This window comes from Dendrobates tinctorius, unplaced genomic scaffold (genome assembly GCF_039654945.1).
Source record: "Dendrobates tinctorius isolate UK_male_01 unplaced genomic scaffold, ASM3965494v1 ptg000314l, whole genome shotgun sequence".
Classification (NCBI taxonomy): Eukaryota; Metazoa; Chordata; class Amphibia; order Anura; family Dendrobatidae; genus Dendrobates; species Dendrobates tinctorius.
This window is the reverse complement of record NW_027361981.1, coordinates 2374589-2397500: the sequence shown is the minus strand read 5'-3', so window position 1 is coordinate 2397500 and position 22912 is coordinate 2374589. Positions and strand designations below refer to the sequence as shown.

The 22912-nt window shown below is 48.3% G+C and overlaps 1 protein-coding gene across 2 annotated transcripts in view; it reads right to left on the bottom strand.

The window, feature by feature from the left end:
• NSUN7 (NOP2/Sun RNA methyltransferase family member 7) overlaps positions 1-18174 on the bottom strand; it is a 101131-nt gene extending 82957 nt beyond the window's left edge. The window contains exon 1 of one of the 2 annotated variants that reach the window (XM_073561127.1): positions 18013-18174. The gene's annotated coding sequence lies outside the window, so the exon portion shown is untranslated. The remainder of the gene's footprint in view (positions 1-18012) is intronic. The other variant, XM_073561126.1, reaches the window with a different exon arrangement.
• Between the last annotated feature and the right edge of the window lie 4738 nt (positions 18175-22912).

Genomic DNA, 22912 nt, shown 5'->3' with positions numbered 1-22912 from the left:
GAGGGGTCCGCATCCTGGCCTGGTATGACGGCAAAGGAAAGACACCAACCTCGGGGGGGTGGAGAAAGGCCCCGCGGCGGGAAACAGGGTGGAAGAGAAGGCAGAACACCATGAGGCCATCAGGAAGAGTGGAGGGAGGCCTGTGGGAAAGAGATGGAAAGTTCTCCCAGCCCTGTGGATCGAGGCTTCAGCCCCTCAACTGACACTGACCTGGCACACCTGGAGAAGGAAGTGGAGGAGCTGGCCCAGTGTCTGCGCCAGCGACAAGCTCTCCTCACCCGGAGCAAGAAGGCTGTATTGGAGGGAGACTGCCAGGTCCCAACGTCACAAATACCCACGGCACCGGTACCTGAGGCAGATGACAGTGGCACTGGAAGAGCAGGTACGGACACTGTCCCTGGGACATGGGATGCTCTGTTAGGGCCCATAGGACCACCACCGACCCCCAAATCCGACCAGGCAGTTGTTGATGTGGCCTGGGACCGGAAGGTTGAGCCCGGGGTGGGATACTGGGGCCTGTAAAGGTAGAACAGCCGCTCCCCACAGTGCGCCGCAGGTCAGAGATGATCCCCTGGGAGGATCAGGGGACAGACTTGATGGGGTTCCCCATAACGCCAGAAGAGTTCTGCCGTCAGCAGGTCCAGAAGCAGGAGGAGAGGGAGCAACAGGCCCTGCGGATGGCCCTGGAGGAGCGCAACCTGCAGGACAAAGCCCAGGTCCGCAGGGAGCGTATGGAAAGCTGGAACCCGATGGGATGGGGCACGGCCCTCAGCTTTGACCTGCATAGGGGATGGGGCTTCATTCAAGATTCCAAGAAAGCACCCGACTTGCTTGTAAACCAGAGGGATGTGGAGGCCCACCAAATCCGGGGACATCCTGAGAGTGACCTAGTCCCGGATGAACGCGTCTCATTCACCCGTCATTACGGTGAAAGGGGATGGTACGCCCTGCACGTGCGCCGGATCCCTGCGGAGCCGATAGCCCTTAAAGAGAACCAGGGGGCAGCAGTGGCTGTGGTCCCACCATCAACCACAGCAGCAGCGTCAACAACATTCCACCGGCATCAGTAGCTCAGGCTGCAGGAACAATGACAACTTTACCGGCAGTGTCCACCCAGGCTGCCCCTATCACAACAGTGTCACCAGTTGTGATTACTGCTACAACTAGCCTTGCTTCAGGAGGCAGTAAACATCAAATCCTACCCTGGAAGCAGAAGGATGTTAGTGCTTCCACCCAACCAGGAGGCTGTACCATTCAGCCCCAGTAAAATAAGCCAAATTGAACACTTTAAGTGTAAACACTTAAAAGTTAACCCAGGAGGGTTTTGCAAGTTTTTATGCTGATTTCATAGGATAAGTAACAGAACTAAGATCATGGACGCTGAATGATCCACAAACTTGCTTTTGTATATAGTTTAGCACCTCTTTAGGTGCTTCCTCTTGGTTTTACATGCAACCTTTAGGAACAAAGTTTTATCTGCTGAATAATGACCACAGAACAATAAACCCGTTAGGTGTGACCAAATAGGTGGTCCAAGGGGGAGACCAGCTATGTCTTGCAGCCCAGCCAAGACCTACGTTGGAGGTTTGGAGCGGGTCCTCCATATTGCACTTAAGACACAAGAAGATACCCCGGCTGGGATAGAATCTAAAGAACTACCTCAATTAATATTCTTGACTGTATTTAATGAAGTTTTATTACATTTGTACTACTGTATTGCACTTCAAGTATAGAATGTTGTATATCACAGTAAAGAATGTGTCTTAATATATGATGGTAATAATATTATGTAGGGTTTGCAGGCACTTGTTGTAGTGAGTATTGTGGAGTAACAATGCTTTGTAAGAAGCCAGAATTAGTATTTTGATTGTTGCAGGGACAGCGTGTCCTGATCTGGTGGTGAACTTTTCAGTTGGCCATGGTTGCTACCAGTAGGTCTTTAGAATTTAAGAATAGGAGAATGTAGGATAATATTAGTATTTAGTAGGTAATGTAAGGTATTTTATAGGAAAAATTCTCGGTAATTTCTTGTAGGTAACGCTAAGAAGGAAAAGTGCCTCTCAATACGGGAAGATGTTTTAAATATTGTTAACTGCTGGCAGTATTGTTAAAATATTATTTTTGCATGTTCCAGTAACATCTACATTTTGCTTTTTTCAGCCCGTGGACGTGCAGTTTTTAATGGGGGGGTATGTGGCGCCCCTGAGGGTTCAGTTGCCACGGAGGTACTGCACCTCGTCCAGAGGTGTGGTATCCCACTTCCCAGGTAAGGTGGAGGCTCCTGACTGCACTTTTACACCTGCAACCAACACACATCTTATAGTAGGGAACCTGCATAACCCCTGCTTGGGTCATAAAGGGTGTTGGTAGGTGGGTGGAGCTTGAGGGTTAGAGCGGGAAAATAGTAGGAAGTTAGGAGAATCTTCCCGTAGGGGAAGAGGTGGAAGGACGTACGTGGAGCAGCTCCTGGTCTGGAGGAGCTGCTGGAAGGAATAGATACAGAAAGAAGCTCCCTATAGAGGGAAGGGATCCTAGAGGCACGGGCTGGGTGAGAGCCACCCGCCGGGCTCGTTACACGCTGACGGACGTCAGGTGGAGGGATCAGGTCACAGAAGGGTATCAGCCCCTAGCCTAGTGGAGTGGACAATGGACTCAGCTAGAAAGCCGACAGCTGTGGCACCTTTAGGTACCTCAGCCACTAACCACGGTTATCTTTGCCGGAAAGGCAGCCAAAAGGGAGCAAGGAAATGCAGAGAGTACGTTATCCAACAGGGTCCGTGGCTGTCGGCCTGGGACACTGACTGAGGTGTTGGGTAGGAAGAGGCGAGAAGGCAACACAGTGAGATGGCTAGCAAAGGCATATACTGAAGGGAGTGCTGGGTAGGTGTTCTCCATCTGCCTGGGAGTTGACCGAGCCCCTCACCTGGAGGAGAAGGCACCAAGCAGGTATCTATGTATACCATAACTGTGAGTAAAGCTTTGAAACTACACCGAGCTGTGTCCTCTGAATTCTTTCCTCAACATTCACTCAGCACTGCTACATCTACCATCAAACATCACATCTTTAATTCCAACTGCTGCCCTGGGACAACAGCTCTGCCTGTGGAGAGCTATTCCAACTCTGCTGCATCACACCATCAGTCCCAGAGGATCTGCACTGCAGCGTTGGTAATCTCTGACCAGATACCACAGGTGGCGTCACGAACACTTATTACAAACTCTTTATCATCCCTTGAAAATATTTCCCCTTTTTATTGGACGCCCAGGGCCACGGACCGGGTCACTGCAGCTGTGTCACTGCCCCTTTAAGAAGTGGCCCGATACAGAGTACCTGATGGCCCTGGCGGGTGCTCCATTAACGTTAGGGTTCAGGTTACGGATTTGGTTAGGGTCAGGCAATGGATTGGCAAAGGGTTAGGGTTCAGGCTATGGATTGCTTAAGGGTTAGGGTTCAGGCTCTGCATTGGGTTAGCGTTAGGGTTCAGGCTATGGATTGGTTAAGGGTTAGGGTACAGGTTATGGATTGTGTTATGATTGGGTCACCAAGGAGGAGAGCAAGCCCAAGCTAAGCCACAGAAAACCAGAGAGGTTGGTAGCTAAGCGGATTGCAGACCCCTGATCCTATCCACACAACTAGCAGTAGCCGTGGAGCGTGCCTACGATGATCCTAGACGCCTCGGCACAGCCGGAGAGCTAACTAAGCCTAAAGCATGAAAGGGGAAATCTAAACTGCCCCAGAGCACACCTCAAAGGAATAGATAGCCCCCAAATATATATTGTCGGTGAGACAAGATGAAAACACAAACGCAGGTAGGAAAATAGGCTGAGCAAACGATGGGGCCCACACTGACTAGATAGGAAAGGAAAGACACTGTCTGCAATCACGCAAAAAAACCTGCAAAAAGGTCCAACACGTCTGATTCAAAAATACTGAAGTCGCACGACTTCGCCCTCTATATCAGCACTCTGGTATATTCTGAAAGCAGACCAAAAAGAGGCCAATCTAATAAGGGACAAAAACAAACTGGCAAAGGCAGTAACATATGGAAGGTGATTCAGCACAGCCCCAGCTGGAGCTGGCTGACCCACACAAAACTGAAATAGACAAAACCAGATCAAATGTGAACAGAATAGCAAAAGAACACTTAGCTGAGCATACAGGGACTGAGCTGGAAACTAAGACCTCAGGAGGCAGGAAAAAAATCACCAGCAGGGATAGAGGGATCCAATCGTTGTCCTCATTATCAGGTGGCAAGCCTCTGTTAATCAGATCAGCTTCATTACCTCCAGTAACCACCAGAGGGAGCCCAGAAAGAGAACTTGCAACCCCTCCGTCAACCTGACCAACTACACCAGCTTCAGCAGTAACCAGAGGTAGGCCAGAAAGCGAATTCACAACAGGATTGGTTAAGGATTAGGGTTCAGGCTATAGATTGGTTAAGGGTCAGGGTTCAGGCTATGAATTAGGTTAGGGTTCAGGTTATGGATTAGGTTAGCGCTAGGGTTCAGATTATGGATTGGGTTAAGGTTCACGCTATGGATTGGTTAAGGGTTACGGTTGAGGCTATGGATTGTTTAAGGGTTAGGGTAAAGGCTATGGATTGGTTAAGGGTTAGGGTTCAGGCTATGGATTGGTTTAGGGTTAGGGTTCAGGTTATGGATTGGTTTAGGGTTCAGGTTAGAGATTGGTTTAGGGATAAGGTTCAGGTTACAGATTGAACAGACCCTAAACCACACATCTGATATTTCGGGAGAAATGGAGCACCATTCTGATCAGACTAATCAGAGCGTGGTCCGAGTTACATCAGTTTCTCGTATGTGGATAAAAAAAAAAAAAAAAAAAAAAAATTCTCTGAGGTCATCCATGTATGGTCTGATTTTTTTCACAAATCCACCGATTTGTATTGCAGATTTTGATCTGACCCTCTGATCAAAATTGGACATGTCTTCGATATCTTTCGCAGACCACTTGGTCCAAGGGGAAGAAAAAAAAAAAAAATGGACATGTGCACAGCCCATAAATTATCATAGGTACGAGTGACACTGATGTAATTTGTAGGTCTGGCATAATTATATGTTACATTGCTGGTCAGCCTAAAGCCTCAGACGTCCGTTTCTCACATATGAGTTAGATCTGTGTTTTTCCACGAACAGCACTTGCACCAGTAATAGTGAAAAGGGTCAGTCACAAGTCTGATTTTTCGTGGACAGATATTGATCTGAGTGGGTGTTGCTCAGCCAGGTCTTTAAATGCCCGTGTGTTGTGAGATGTGGTCACGCCGCTGTGGATTGCACTGCACCCTGTACAGTATGTGCACAAAATGCTGTTCTCAGGCAGGTCCGCGCCATGACCACCTGAAACCATTATAAAAAGGCGCTAAAAACGGGGGGGGGGTGCGGGGGGAGAAGAAAGACCCCTGAGTACAAAAGATGGGTCCTGGAGAGTCTTCCTCCTGAAAAACTGTGCAGGTTCGCACCAGTCTATAGGACGCCATGTACCCGAATCCTAATAATTGGGGATTGGCCACAATGTTCCCAGGATTACAGGTAAGGTGAACACAAAGGCATAAACAGGAGAGCAGCAGGGAAGAGACAAACCTTCCATCTCACAGAGGACGGTCATTACTTGTAACGTTTCCATGAAGAAAGTGGAAGATTAATTATATTGTTAAACAAAAGAAAAAACGTGAGCAAAGGTGTGAAATGGTTAAAAGTGGCTGTATGTAATGCCACTGATCTACTGTATGTGCAGCATTAGCAGGAGGCAGGTATGAGTGATGGGACACCAATTCACACACACAGGCTTGGCTGCAGTTTATACAGCCAAAAGGTTAATGAACCATAAGATGGACTGATGTGTGTGATTTCTGTGATATATCGTCCTTAGCTACACATATATTCAGTACCATGGGTCTGCCCCAGACGAAGTCTGCTCCATCTATTTCAAATTCCATATTTCAAATTCCAGATTTCTAATTACTCTACTGTGAATTTGACTAGACTTGGACTGGAATTGACTGTAAGGTAACGGACTATAACACCACTACAATGTTTCGGCTTCTTTTTACTATCACCCCCATACTATTCTGCTTTTCCCTAACTCCTGTAAACCCCCACCTAGTAAGGAACTAGTCATTTCCCCCTCCATCCTCCCCAGCCATCTCACCTCTTCCTCTGAACTGTTCCTCCACATACAATCCTTTTTCTCCAGACACACACGGCCATGTCCTATCCTGCTCCCACCTTCTAACGCTGTCTGCTACTCCTCATTGCTGGTGACGTATCCCCAAATCCTGGCCCTTCTCAACACATCCCCACAATCATTTCTAACATCCTGCCACAATCCTCTACACGTTTTTGCAATCATGGCAACCTCATACCTATTCATCCAGCCCCCACTCATCCGGTCCCCCTACCTGTAGCACTATCCATGACCTCTTTATCACCAACATCTCTCCTTCCTTGCCATCACTGAAATCTGGCTCACTTCCTCTAACTCAGCCTCTCCAGCTGTGCTTTCCTATGGCGGATTCCATCTCTCTCACACCCCTCGCCCCAGCAACAAACGTGGTGGAGGAGTTGGCTTGCTCTTGTCTGATACCTGCTTCTTTATTCCTATTCCACTCCCACCCTCCGCTACTCTTACCTCGTTCGAGGTGCACTCCGTCCGCATCTATTCCTGCTCCAACCTCCAACTGGCTGTCATCTACCGCCCCCCAGAACTAGCCATCTCCACCTTTCTCGACTACCAACTGGCTACTCCATTTGCTCTCTGCTGACATCCCCACCATCATCATGGGCGATTTCAACATCCCCATTGACACTTCCACCCAGCTGCCTCTAAACTTCTATCGCTCACGGCTTCCCTTGGCCTCACTCAATGGTCCTCTGTGGCCACTCACAAAGATGATCACACGCTGGACCATATCTTCACCTGTCTCTGTTCTCTCACTAACTCACCCCTCCCCCTGTCTGACCACAACCTACTGATATTCTGTTTTTGGTAACAACTGTTATAGGTAACTATCTGCAGGGATAGTCTAAGCAACTGACCAAAATAACAGGAATTGTCCTCGCAGGGACTCAATACAAGCCAACACGGAAATCTAAGAACACGACCAAGTACGGCAAAGCTGGTCACTATAGGGCCGCGGTATGGCCGACTACGGGTCCTTAACTATATAGTGTCACTTAACCGGCTCTATGTCCCTCGGCGTCCCGGACGATGGTTCTTAGTCTTTGAGCGTTTCAACGCTCCAGTGAAGCAGGGGCACAACAGGCCCTGGAGGAGTCCTTGGACAGATGGGCCGCAGCCCCGGGATAGGGGCAAGCAGTGGCGATGCGGGGTGGCGGCTGGCAGGCCACCTGCGCAGCAGGCGACTGCAACGGAGGACCCGCGGCGAGCAACGGCCTGGCCCTTGCCGTGGACTGGAGCGGGACAGTGGTGGCCGCCGACGGCACAAAACTAGCCGCGGCCACAGGTAGAAGCAGGGCGGCTGCAGGTGGCGGGAGACAGGCCGCAGCCTCGGGCTGAAGTGAGGTGGCAGCGGCCGCTGGTGTCCGCGGGCAGGAGCGAGGCGGCAACGGCCGCAGCCGCGGGCAGGAGCGAGGCGGCAACGGCCGCGAGTGACCGCGGGCAGGCTGCAGCCGCGGGCTGGAGGAAGGCGGTAGCGGCCGCTGGTCGATGCGGGGAAGCGTTTCTTGGATGGTCGTCTCGGCGCCGACCCACTGATGTCCAGGGGGAGTATCTCTCCTGTCTCTGGCCTCCCCTCTAGTGCTCTGGCACCACTCCAGTCCATCCTACACTCTGCCGTCCACCTGTCTCCCCGCTATTCCCCAGCCTCCCCCCTATGCCAGGCCCTTCACTGGCTTCCTATTTCCCAGAGGCTCCAGTTCAAAACCCTAACCATAACATACAAAGCCATCCACAACCTGTCTCCTCCATACATCTGTGACATGGTCTCCCGGTACCTACCCGCACGCAACCGTCGATCCTCAAGATCTTCTTCTCTACTCCCCCCTTATCTCTTCTTCTTACAACCGCATACAAGACTTCTCCCGTGCTTCCCCCATACTCTTGAACTCTCTACCCCAACACATCAGACTTTCACAAACAATGGAAACCCTCAAGAAGAACCTGAAGACCCACCTGTTCCAACAAGCCTACAATGATCCTCAGTCTACTGAACCACCGCACAACCACCTCTACCCTCTCCTAGTGTTTCCTCACCCACCCCTGTAGACTGAGCCCTCGCGGGCAGGGTCCCCTCTCCTTCTGTACTTGTGTGTCCCTAGTCTTACACATGTTTATTGTACTTGTCTACATTTCCCCTTCTCACATGAAAAGCGCCATGAAATAAATGGCGCTATATAAATGTATAATAATAATAATGTGACGTGTGTGCTCCCCCATGGCACAGAAAATGGTTTGTTTGGTTACCTTTTCTTTCAAATCACAAAGGTGTTTATCTGCAAAGGAGACTCGACTGTAAAAACCGCCCACAGTTTGAGCACACATCACACATAATATTGGCATTCGGCACATCATACATTATATCGGCGCCCACATCACACATTATATCAGCACACATCACACTATATCAGCGCCCACATCACACACTATATCGGCACACATCACACATTATATCGGCGCCCACATCACACATTATATTGGCACACCCATCACACATTATATCAGCACACATCACACTATATCGGCGCCCACATCACACATTATATCGGCGCCCATCACACACTATATCAGCACACATTATATTAGCGCACACATCACACATTATATTGGCACACCCATCACACATTATATCAGCACACATCACACTATATCAGCGCCCACATCACACATTATATCGGCACACACATCACACACTATATCAGCACACATTATATTGGCGCCCACATCACACATTATAACGGCATCCACATCACACACTATATCAGCACCCACATCACACACTATATCGGCACCCACATCACACACTATATCAGCACCCACATCACACACTATATCGGCACCCACATCACACACTATATCAATACACACTATATCAGCGCCCACATCACACACTATATCAATACACACTATATCAGCGCCCACATCACACATTATAACGGCATCCACATCACACACTATATCAGCGCCCACATCACACATTATATCGGCGCCCACATCACACATTATATCAGCACACATTATAACGGCATCCACATCACACACTATATCAGCACCCACATCACACACTATATCGGCACCCACATCACACACTATATCAGTGCACACATCACACACTATATCAGTGCACACATCACACACTATATCGGCACCCACATCACACACTATATCAATACACACTATATCAGCGCCCACATCACACATTATATCGGCGCCCACATCACACATTATATCGGTGCCCACATCACACACTATATCAGCACACATTTTATCGGCACACACATCACACATTATATCGGCGCCCATCACACATTATATCAGCGCCCACATCACACACTATATCAGCGCACACTTCACACATATCAGCGCACATCACACATTATATTGGCGCCCACATCACACACTATATCAGCGCCCACATCACACACTATATCAGCACGCATTATATCAGCGCACACATCACACACTATATCAGCGCACACATCACACACTATATCAGCGCACACATCACACATTATATCAGCGCACACATCACACATTATATCAGCGCACACATCACACACTATATCAGCGCCCACATCACACACTATATGAGCGCCCACATCACACACTATATCAGCGCACACATCACACACTATATCAGCGCACACATCACACACTATATCAGCGCACACATCACACATTATATCAGCGCACACATCACACACACTATATCAGCGCACACCACACACACTATATCAGCGCCCACATCACACACTATATCAGCGCACACATCACACACTATATCAGCGCACATCACACACACTATATCAGCGCACACATCACACACTATATCAGCGCCCACATCACACATTATATCAGCGCACATCACACACACTATATCAGCGCACACATCACACATTATATCAGCGCCCACATCACACACTATATCAGCGCACACATCACACATTATATCAGCGCACATCACACACACTATATCAGCGCACACATCACACACACTATATCAGCGCACACATCACACACTATATCAGCGCACACATCACACATTATATCAGCGCACACATCACACATTATATCAGCGCACACATCACACACTATATCAGCGCACACATCACACATTATATCAGCGCCCACATCACACACTATATCAGCACACATCACACACACTATATCAGCGCACACATCACACATTATATCAGCGCACACATCACACACTATATCAGCGCACACATCACACACTATATCAGCGCACATCACACACACTATATCAGCGCACATCACACATTATATCAGCGCACATCACACACACTATATCAGCGCACACATCACACACTATATCAGCGCACACATCACACACTATATCAGCGCACATCACACACACTATATCAGCGCCCACATCACACACTATATCAGCGCACACATCACACATTATATCAGCGCACACATCACACACACTATATCAGCGCCCACATCACACACTATATCAGCGCACACATCACACACACTATATCAGCGCACACATCACACACACTATATCAGCGCACACATCACACACACTATATCAGCGCACACATCACACACTATATCAGCACCCACATCACACACTATATCAGCGCACATCACACACACTATATCAGCGCACACATCACACACTATATCAGCGCACACATCACACACTATATCAGCACACATCACACACACTATATCAGCGCCCACATCACACACACTATATCAGCGCCCACATCACACACTATATCAGCACACATCACACACACTATATCAGCGCACACATCACACACTATATCAGCGCACACATCACACACATCACACACTATATCAGCACACACATCACACACACTATATCAGCGCACACATCACACACTATATCAGCACACATCACACACACTATATCAGCGCACACATCACACACTATATCAGCGCACACATCACACATTATATCAGCGCACACATCACACACATCACACACATCACACACTATATCAGCGCACACATCACACACATCACACACTATATCAGCACACACATCACACACACTATATCAGCGCACACATCACACACTATATCAGCACACATCACACACACTATATCAGCACACATCACACACACTATATCAGCGCACACATCACACACTATATCAGCGCCCACATCACACACTATATCAGCACACATCACACACACTATATCAGCGCACACATCACACACTATATCAGCGCACACATCACACACTATATCAGCGCACACATCACACACTATATCAGCGCCCACATCACACACTATATCAGCACACATCACACACACTATATCAGCGCACACATCACACATTATATCAGCGCACACATCACACACACTATATCAGCGCACACATCACACACTATATCAGCACACACATCACACACACTATCAGCGCACACATCACACACTATATCAGCGCACACATCACACACTATATCAGCACACATCACACACACTATATCAGCGCACACATCACACATTATATCAGCGCACACATCACACACATCACACACTATATCAGCGCACACATCACACACTATATCAGCGCACACATCACACATTATATCAGCGCACACATCACACACATCACACACTATATCAGCGCACACATCACACATTATATCAGCGCACACATCACACATCACACACACTATATCAGCGCACACATCACACACTATATCAGCGCCCACATCACACACTATATCAGCACACATCACACACACTATATCAGCGCACACATCACACACACTATATCAGCGCCCACATCACACACTATATCAGCACACATCACACACACTATATCAGCGCCCACATCACACACTATATCAGCGCCCACATCACACACTATATCAGCACACATCACACACACATTATATCAGCGCACACATCACACACTATATCAGCGCCCACATCACACACTATATCAGCACACATCACACACACTATATCAGCGCACACATCACACATTATATCAGCGCACACATCACACACTATATCAGCACACACATCACACACTATATCAGCACACACATCACACACACTATATCAGCGCACACATCACACACACTATATCAGCGCACACATCACACACTATATCAGCGCACACATCACACACTATATCAGCACACATCACACACACTATATCAGCGCACACATCACACACACTATATCAGCGCACACATCACACATTATATCAGCGCACACATCACACACTATATCAGCGCACACATCACACACTATATCAGCGCACACATCACACACTATATCAGCGCCCACATCACACACTATATCAGCACACATCACACACACTATATCAGCGCACACATCACACACATCACACACTATATCAGCGCACACATCACACATTATATCAGCGCACACATCACACATTATATCAGCGCACACATCACACACATCACACACTATATCAGCACACATCACACACACTATATCAGCGCACACATCACACACTATATCAGCGCACACATCACACATTATATCAGCGCACACATCACACACTATATCAGCGCACACATCACACACTATATCAGCGCACACATCACACACTATATCAGCGCCCACATCACACACTATATCAGCACACATCACACACACTATATCAGCGCACACATCACACATTATATCAGCGCACACATCACACACATCACACACTATATCAGCGCACACATCACACACTATATCAGCACACATCACACACACTATATCAGCGCACACATCACACACTATATCAGCGCCCACATCACACACACTATATCAGCGCACACATCACACATTATATCAGCGCACACATCACACACATCACACACTATATCAGCGCACACATCACACATTATATCAGCGCACACATCACACACATCACACACATCACACACTATATCAGCGCACACATCACACACTATATCAGCGCACACATCACACACATCACACACTATATCAGCACACATCACACACACACTATATCAGCGCACACATCACACACATCACACACTATATCAGCGCACACATCACACACTATATCAGCACACATCACACACACTATATCAGCGCACACATCACACACTATATCAGCGCCCACATCACACACTATATCAGCACACATCACACACACTATATCAGCGCCCACATCACACACTATATCAGCGCCCACATCACACACTATATCAGCGCCCACATCACACACTATATCAGCGCCCACATCACACACTATATCAGCACACATCACACACACATTATATCAGCGCCCACATCACACACTATATCAGCACACATCACACACACTATATCAGCGCACACATCACACATTATATCAGCGCACACATCACACACTATATCAGCGCACACATCACACACACTATATCAGCGCACACATCACACACACTATATCAGCGCCCACATCACACACTATATCAGCGCCCACATCACACACTATATCAGCACACATCACACATTATATCAGCGCACACATCACACACTATATCAGCGCACACATCACACACTATATCAGCGCACACACTATATCAGCGCACACATCACACACATCACACACTATATCAGCGCACACATCACACACTATATCAGCACACATCACACACACTATATCAGCGCACACATCACACACTATATCAGCGCCCACATCACACACTATATCAGCACACATCACACACACTATATCAGCGCACACATCACACACATCACACATTATATCAGCGCACACATCACACACTATATCAGCGCACACATCACACATTATATCAGCGCACACATCACACACATCACACACTATATCAGCGCACACATCACACACTATATCAGCACACATCACACACACTATATCAGCGCACACATCACACACTATATCAGCGCCCACATCACACACACTATATCAGCGCACACATCACACATTATATCAGCGCACACATCACACACTATATCAGCGCACACATCACACACTATATCAGCGCCCACATCACACACTATATCAGCACACATCACACACACTATATCAGCGCACACATCACACACATCACACATTATATCAGCGCACACACACACACTATATCAGCGCACACATCACACACTATATCAGCGCACACATCACACACATCACACACTATATCAGCGCACACATCACACACTATATCAGCACACATCACACACACTATATCAGCGCACACATCACACACTATATCAGCGCCCACATCACACACACTATATCAGCGCACACATCACACATTATATCAGCGCACACATCACACACTATATCAGCGCACACATCACACACTATATCAGCACACATCACACACACTATATCAGCGCCCACATCACACACTATATCAGCGCCCACATCACACACACTATATCAGCGCACACATCACACATTATATCAGCGCACACATCACACACTATATCAGCGCACACATCACACACTATATCAGCGCACACATCACACACATCACACACTATATCAGCGCACACATCACACATTATATCAGCGCACACATCACACACATCACACACTATATCAGCACACATCACACACTATATCAGCGCACACATCACACACTATATCAGCGCACACATCACACACTATATCAGCGCACACATCACACACATTATATCAGCGCACACATCACACACATCACACACTATATCAGCGCACACATCACACACTATATCAGCGCACACATCACACACTATATCAGCGCACACATCACACACTATATCAGCACACATCACACACATTATATCAGCGCACACATCACACACATCACACACTATATCAGCGCACACATCACACACTATATCAGCGCACACATCACACACTATATCAGCGCACACATCACACACTATATCAGCGCACACATCACACACTATATCAGCGCACACATCACACACTATATCAGCACACATCACACACTATATCAGCGCACACATCACACACTATATCAGCGCACACATCACACACTATATCAGCGCACACATCACACACTATATCAGCACACATCACACACTATATCAGCGCACACATCACACACTATATCAGCACACATCACACACACTATATCAGCGCCCACATCACACACTATATCAGCGCCCACATCACACATTATATCAGCGCACACATCACACACTATATCAGCGCACACATCACACACTATATCAGCGCACACATCACACACATCACACACACTATATCAGCGCACACATCACACACTATATCAGCGCACACATCACACACATCACACACTATATCAGCGCACACATCACACACTATATCAGCACACATCACACACTATATCAGCGCACACATCACACACTATATCAGCGCACACATCACACACATTATATCAGCGCACACATCACACACATCACACACTATATCAGCGCACACATCACACACTATATCAGCGCACACATCACACACATTATATCAGCGCACACATCACACACATTATATCAGCGCACACATCACACACTATATCAGCGCACACATCACACACTATATCAGCGCACACATCACACATTATATCAGCGCACACATCACACACACACACACATCACACACTATATCAGCGCACACATCACACACTATATCAATACACACTATATCAGCGCCCACATCACACACTATATCAATACACACTATATCAGCGCCCACATCACACATTATAACGGCATCCACATCACACACTATATCAGCACACATCACACACATTATATCAGCACACACATCACACACATCACACACTATATCAGCGCACACATCACACACTATATCAGCGCACACATCACACATTATATCAGCACACACATCACACACATCACACACTATATCAGCACACATCACACACTATATCAGCGCACACATCACACACTATATCAGCGCACACATCACACACTATATCAGCACACATCACACACTATATCAGCGCACACATCACACACTATATCAGCGCACATCACACACACTATATCAGCGCACACATCACACACTATATCAGCGCACACATCACACACATCACACACTATATCAGCGCACACATCACACACTATATCAGCACACATCACACACACTATATCAGCGCACACATCACACACTATATCAGCGCCCACATCACACACTATATCAGCACACATCACACACATCACACACTATATCAGCGCACACATCACACATTATATCAGCGCACACATCACACACACACACACATCACACACTATATCAGCGCACACATCACACACTATATCAGCGCACACATCACACACATCACACACTATATCAGCACACATCACACACACTATATCAGCGCACACATCACACATTATATCAGCGCACACATCACACATTATATCAGCGCACACATCACACACTATATCAGCGCACACATCACACACTATATCAGCACACATCACACACACTATATCAGCGCCCCCATCACACACTATATCAGCGCCCACATCACACACACTATATCAGCGCACACATCACACATTATATCAGCGCACACATCACACACTATATCAGCGCACACATCACACACTATATCAGCGCACACATCACACACATCACACACTATATCAGCGCACACATCACACACACTATATCAGCACACACATCACACATTATATCAGCGCACACATCACACACATCACACACTATATCAGCGCACACATCACACACTATATCAGCACACATCACACACTATATCAGCACACATCACACACTATATCAGCGCACACATCACACACTATATCAGCGCACACATCACACACTATATCAGCGCACACATCACACACTATATCAGCGCACACATCACACACATCACACACTATATCAGCGCACACATCACACACACTATATCAGCGCACACATCACACATTATATCAGCGCACACATCACACACATCACACACTATATCAGCGCACACATCACACACTATATCAGCGCACACATCACACACTATATCAGCACACATCACACACTATATCAGCGCACACATCACACACTATATCAGCGCACACATCACACACTATATCAGCGCACACATCACACACTATATCAGCGCACACATCACACACTATATCAGCGCACACATCACACACATTATATCAGCGCACACATCACACACTATATCAGCGCACACATCACACACTATATCAGCGCACACATCACACACTATATCAGCGCACACATCACACACTATATCAGCACACATCACACACATTATATCAGCGCACACATCACACACTATATCAGCGCACACATCACACACTATATCAGCGCACACATCACACACTATATCAGCGCACACATCACACACTATATCAGCGCACACATCACACACTATATCAGCGCACATCACACACTATATCAGCACACATCACACACTATATCAGCACACATCACACACATTATATCAGCGCACACATCACACACTATATCAGCGCACATCACACACTATATCAGCACACATCACACACATTATATCAGCACACACATCACACACATTATATCAGCGCACACATCACACACTATATCAGCGCACACATCACACACTATATCAGCGCACACATCACACACTATATCAGCGCACACATCACACACTATATCAGCGCACATCACACACTATATCAGCACACATCACACACATTATATCAGCGCACACATCACACACACTATATCAGCGCACACATCACACACTATATCAGCGCACACATCACACAGTCTGTAGTTTCCCACAAGTCCTAGGCTCCAGCAGCCCCAGTACCTGTGAGATGCAGCTGTGCCGCCTGATCGCTCCCGGGGCAGCCGGACGGTGTCAGTACAGAGCAGGGGAGCAGCCAGGACACCGCACAACATCCCGCCGCGGCCGCACCGGAGTTGGACGAGGCGGGGTCTGCTCTGGGACACGCTGATGTATCGCCATGACAACCAGCTGTGCGTCCCAGGATTTATCACGGTGGGCGGGGCGGCGCCGAGATTGCGGTGGGCGTGGCCTGGGACACTGCTCAGCCTCTCGCTGTGGTGACTGGAAAAAAGGCGTCGGCAGCTCTTGCCTGTCCCTGCCAAGCCCCATCTTCCCCCCAACTCCTGCCAGCCCCACCAGCTCCTGCCAGTCCATGCACAGCCCCACCAGCTCCCCAGCTCCTGCCAGCCCCCCAGCTCCTGCCAGTCCATGCACAGCCCCCGAGCTCCTGCCAGCCCCCAGCTCCTGCCAGTCCATGCACAGCCCCACCAGCTCCTGCCAGCCCCCCAGCTCCTGCCAGTCCATGCACAGCCCCACCAGCTCCCCAGGTCCTGCCAGCCCCTACCAAGCTCCCTAGCTCCTGCCAGTCCATGCACAGCCCCCCAGCTCCTGCCAGCCCCCAGCTCCTGCCAGTCCATGCACAGCCCCACCAGCTCCCCAGGTCCTGCCAGCCCCTACCAAGCTCCCTAGCTCCTTCCAGTCCATGCACAGCCCCACCAGCTCCTGCCAGCCCCCTAGCTCCTGCCAGTCCCTGCCAGCCCCCCAGCTCCTGCCAGTCCATGCACAGCCCCACCAGCTCCTGCCAGTCCCTGCCAGCCCCCCAGCTCCTGCCAGTCCCTGCACAGCCCCACCAGCTCCCCAGGTCCTGCCAGCCCCTACCAAGCTCCCTAGCTCCTGCCAGTCCCTGCCAAGCCCCATCAGCCCCCCAGCTCCTGCCAGTCCATGCACAGCCCCACCAGCTCCTGCCAGCCCCCCAGCTCCTGCCAGTCCCTGCCAGCCCCCCAGCTCCTGCCAGTCCATGCACAGCCCCACCAGCTCCCCAGGTCCTGCCAGCTCCTACCAAGCTCCCTAGCTCCTGCCAGTCCCTGCCAAGCCCCATCAGCCCCCCAGCTCCTGCCAGCCCCCCAGCTCCTGCCAGCCCCCCAGCTCCTGCCAGTCCATGCACAGCCCCACCAGCTCCCCAGGTCCTGCCAGCCCCCCAGCTCCTGTCAGTCCCTGCCAAGCCCCCCCAGACCCTGCCGGGAGTTGGAAGTTTCGCCCCCAGCAGTTCACCCCCAGGTACACTTCGCCCCCGAACATTTCGCCCCATCCCCACCAGCTCCCCAGGTCCTGCCAGCCCCCCAGCTCCTGCCAGTCCATGCACAGCCCCACCAGCTCCCCAGCTCCTGCCAGTCCATGCACAGCCCCACCAGCTCCCCAGGTCCTGCCAGTCCCTACCAAGCCCCCCAGCTCCTGCCAGTCCATGCACAGCTCCCCAGGTCCTGCCAGCCCCCCAGCTCCTGCCAGTCCATGCACAGCCCCACCAGCTCCCCAGGTCCTGCCAGCCCCCCAGCTCCTGCCAGTCCATGCACAGCCCCACCAGCTCCCCAGGTCCTGCCAGCCCCCCAGCTCCTGCCAGTCCATACACAGCCCCCCCAGCTCCTGCCAGTCCATACACAGCCCCACCAGCTCCTGCCAGTCCCTGTAAGCCCCACCAACAGGACGCCGGGCTCCTCCACCATACAGGACTCTTGCACACAAAACTTTTTAAATCATTTAATTGGCTCATTTTTCCAACAAAATTTACAAAACCATTTTTCAGGGACCACCTCATATTTGCTGTGCAATTTCTCCTGAGTACGCTGATACCTCGTACGTGGGGGAAAGCCACTGTTTGGGCACATGTCAGGGCTCAGAAGGGAGGGAGCACTGTTTGACTTTTTGAACGCAAAATTGTCTAGAATCAATGGTGGCGCCATGTCGTGTTTGGAGAGCCCCTGATGTACCTAAACAGTGGAAACCCTCCAATTCTAACTCCAACCCTAACACAGCCCTAACCCCAACATAACCCTAACCGCAATCCTAACGCAACCCCAACATAACCATACCCCCAACGCAACCCTAGTCCCAACCCAAATCCTAACTGCAAAGAAAGGAAAAAAATTAAAAAAATCATTTTACTATTTTTACCTAACTAAGGGGGTGATAAAGGGGGGTTTGATTTACTATTTTTTTATTTTGATCACTGTGATAGGGTCTATCACAGTGATTAAAATGAACCAATAGGAAAAATCTCCTATTGTTGCCGAGTATTGGCCGGCAGATCTCGGTGGGCGCACTGCGCATGCACCTGTCATTTACTTCCAGGAACATGACGCGGAGGGCCGGGCAACGAAGCTGGAGGGTCTGGGGCTGGTGGAGGTACCGGGGGCTCTATTTCTCTCTCCTTTGATGTGCTTTTCCAATGGATGGAAAAAAAAAATGAGTGGGGACGGTAACTTTGTGATCACATGACTACTGTAGTGACGGTAAAAACCGACCCAAATCATGTTCTCTGGGGTCTAAGCTGCAGGTTTCCCGACACTGGGGGGCGCTATACACTTATTTCTCTGCGTCGTTAAAAGGCGTATTGGTGGTCGTTAGCGGGTTAAAGCCTCGGTTCACACGCTCAGTATTTGGTCAGTATTTTACCTCAGTATTTGTAAGCCAAAACCAGGAGAGGAACAATCAGAGGAAAAGTCTAATAGAAACCCGTCCCCACTCCTGCATTTATCACCCACTCCTGGTTTTGGCTTACAAATACTGAGGTAAAATACTGACCAAATACTGAACATGGACTAAAAGAGGTTTTCACAGATCCAATCCACTTTCATATCTGTGGCCGCTCAATGTGCGGATTTCACCCTATACAATGCTGTGTTGCGACTTGTGCACATGACTCTGTATTATCAGTCCGAATGTGATCCGACAGAACATCAGATCGCATTTTGACCAATCGGTCCGACGTTAAAAAAAAAATCGCTGCACTTTGATTCGATATTCCCATTGCACTCGGCCATGCAAGTCCATAAGTGCGTGGGAAACATCGGACTGCACTTGGATGACATCTGAGTGCGTCTGATTTTAACAGACTGACAGAATGGAATAGATGAAGAAATTTTCTTTCCATCTTCTCTTCATCCGAGCAAATCTCATCACACTGATCAAAGTGTGATTTGCATAGTTGGCCTGATTCTCTATACGTACCCACAAGAAAAAGCGACAGCAAAAAGAAAAGCGAGGGCAAATTAGGAGGGCTTCTTAACCCCTTAGTGACCACAATATGTCTTTTTACTGACCTGCGATATAGGAGACTAGCATCCCCATACAGGTGACAATCCAGCAGCTGTCGGCTGTACACTATAGCTGACAACTTGCTGCATCAGCCATGACCCTTATTGGTACCGACTATAGTAGTTTAACCCCACAGCACCGTTTATTTTCTTTGGTGTATTCAGCGTGCATGTAAAATCGCAGCATGCTTTGATTGTCACCGAGACTCGCCAATGCAAGCCTATGGGTGCAAGAAAAAAAATCGCACAGCACTCAGACCATGTGGGTGCTGTCTGATTTTTACGCACCAGTGTCCTTTGAAAAGCCGGCAATTCATGTGCCACATACAGTAAAATCACACTGACAGGTTAGAATGGAATATATATATACATAGATATACAGTTGTGCTCAAAAGTTTACATACCCCGCAGGTGGATCGCTTATGGGGATGTGTGAGCTACAAAGGCACAGGAAACTTAGTCAAAGTCGAAGGAAACATGAATGCAGCACATTATCAGCAAATACTGGAGGCAAATTTGCAATCATCAGCCCGGAAGCTGTGCATGGGACGTACTTGGACGTTACAACATGACAATGATCCAAAACACAAGGCCAAGTCGACCTGTCATTGGCTACAGCAGAACAAAGTGAAGGTTGTGGAGTGATCATCTCAGTCTCCTAACCTCAATATCATTGAACCACTCATAGAATCATAGAGTTGGAAGGGACCTCCTGGGCCATCTGGTCCAACCCCCTGCTCAAAGCAGGATTCGCTAAATCATCCCAGTCAGATGTCTGTCCAGCCTCTGAAGACTTCCATTGAAGGAGAACTCACCACTTCTCGTGGCAGCCTGTTCCACTCATTGATCACTCTAACTGTCAAAAAGTTTTTTCTAATATCTAATCTGTGTCTCCTCCCATTCAGTTTCATCCCATTGCTTCTAGTCTTTCCTTGTGCAAATGAGAATAAAGTTGATCCTTCTACAATGTGACAGCCCTTTAGATATTTGTAGACAGCTATTAAGTCTCCTCTCAGTCTTCTCTTTTGCAAACTAAACATTCCCAAATCCTGCAACCTTTCCTCATAAGACAGGGTTTGCAGACCGGTCACCATTCTGGTCGCTCTTTTCTGAACTTGCTCCAGTTTGTTGATGTCTTTTTTAAAATATGGTGCCCAAAACTGGACACAATATTCCAGATGAGGTCTAACCAAAGAGGAGTAGAGGGAAATAATGACTTCACGTGATCTAGACTGTATGCTTCTTTTAATACATCGTAGAATTGCATTTGCCTTTTTTGCTGCTGCATCACACTGTTGACTCATATTCAGTCTGTGATCTATTAGTATACCCAAGTCTTTTTCACATGTGCTGTCACTTAGCCCTATTCCTCCCATTCTGTATATGCTTTTTTCATTTTTATTGCCCAGATGTAGTACTTTGCATTTCTCCCTGTTAAAAACCATTCTGTTAGTTGCTGCCCACTTCTCCAGTTTATTTATATCTTTTTGAATCCTCTCTCTCTCTTCTCTAGTATTAGCCATCTCTCCTAGCTTTGTGTCATCAGCAAATTTAATCAGTTTACCCTCAATTCCTTCATCTAAATCGTTGATAAAGATGTTGAACAATAC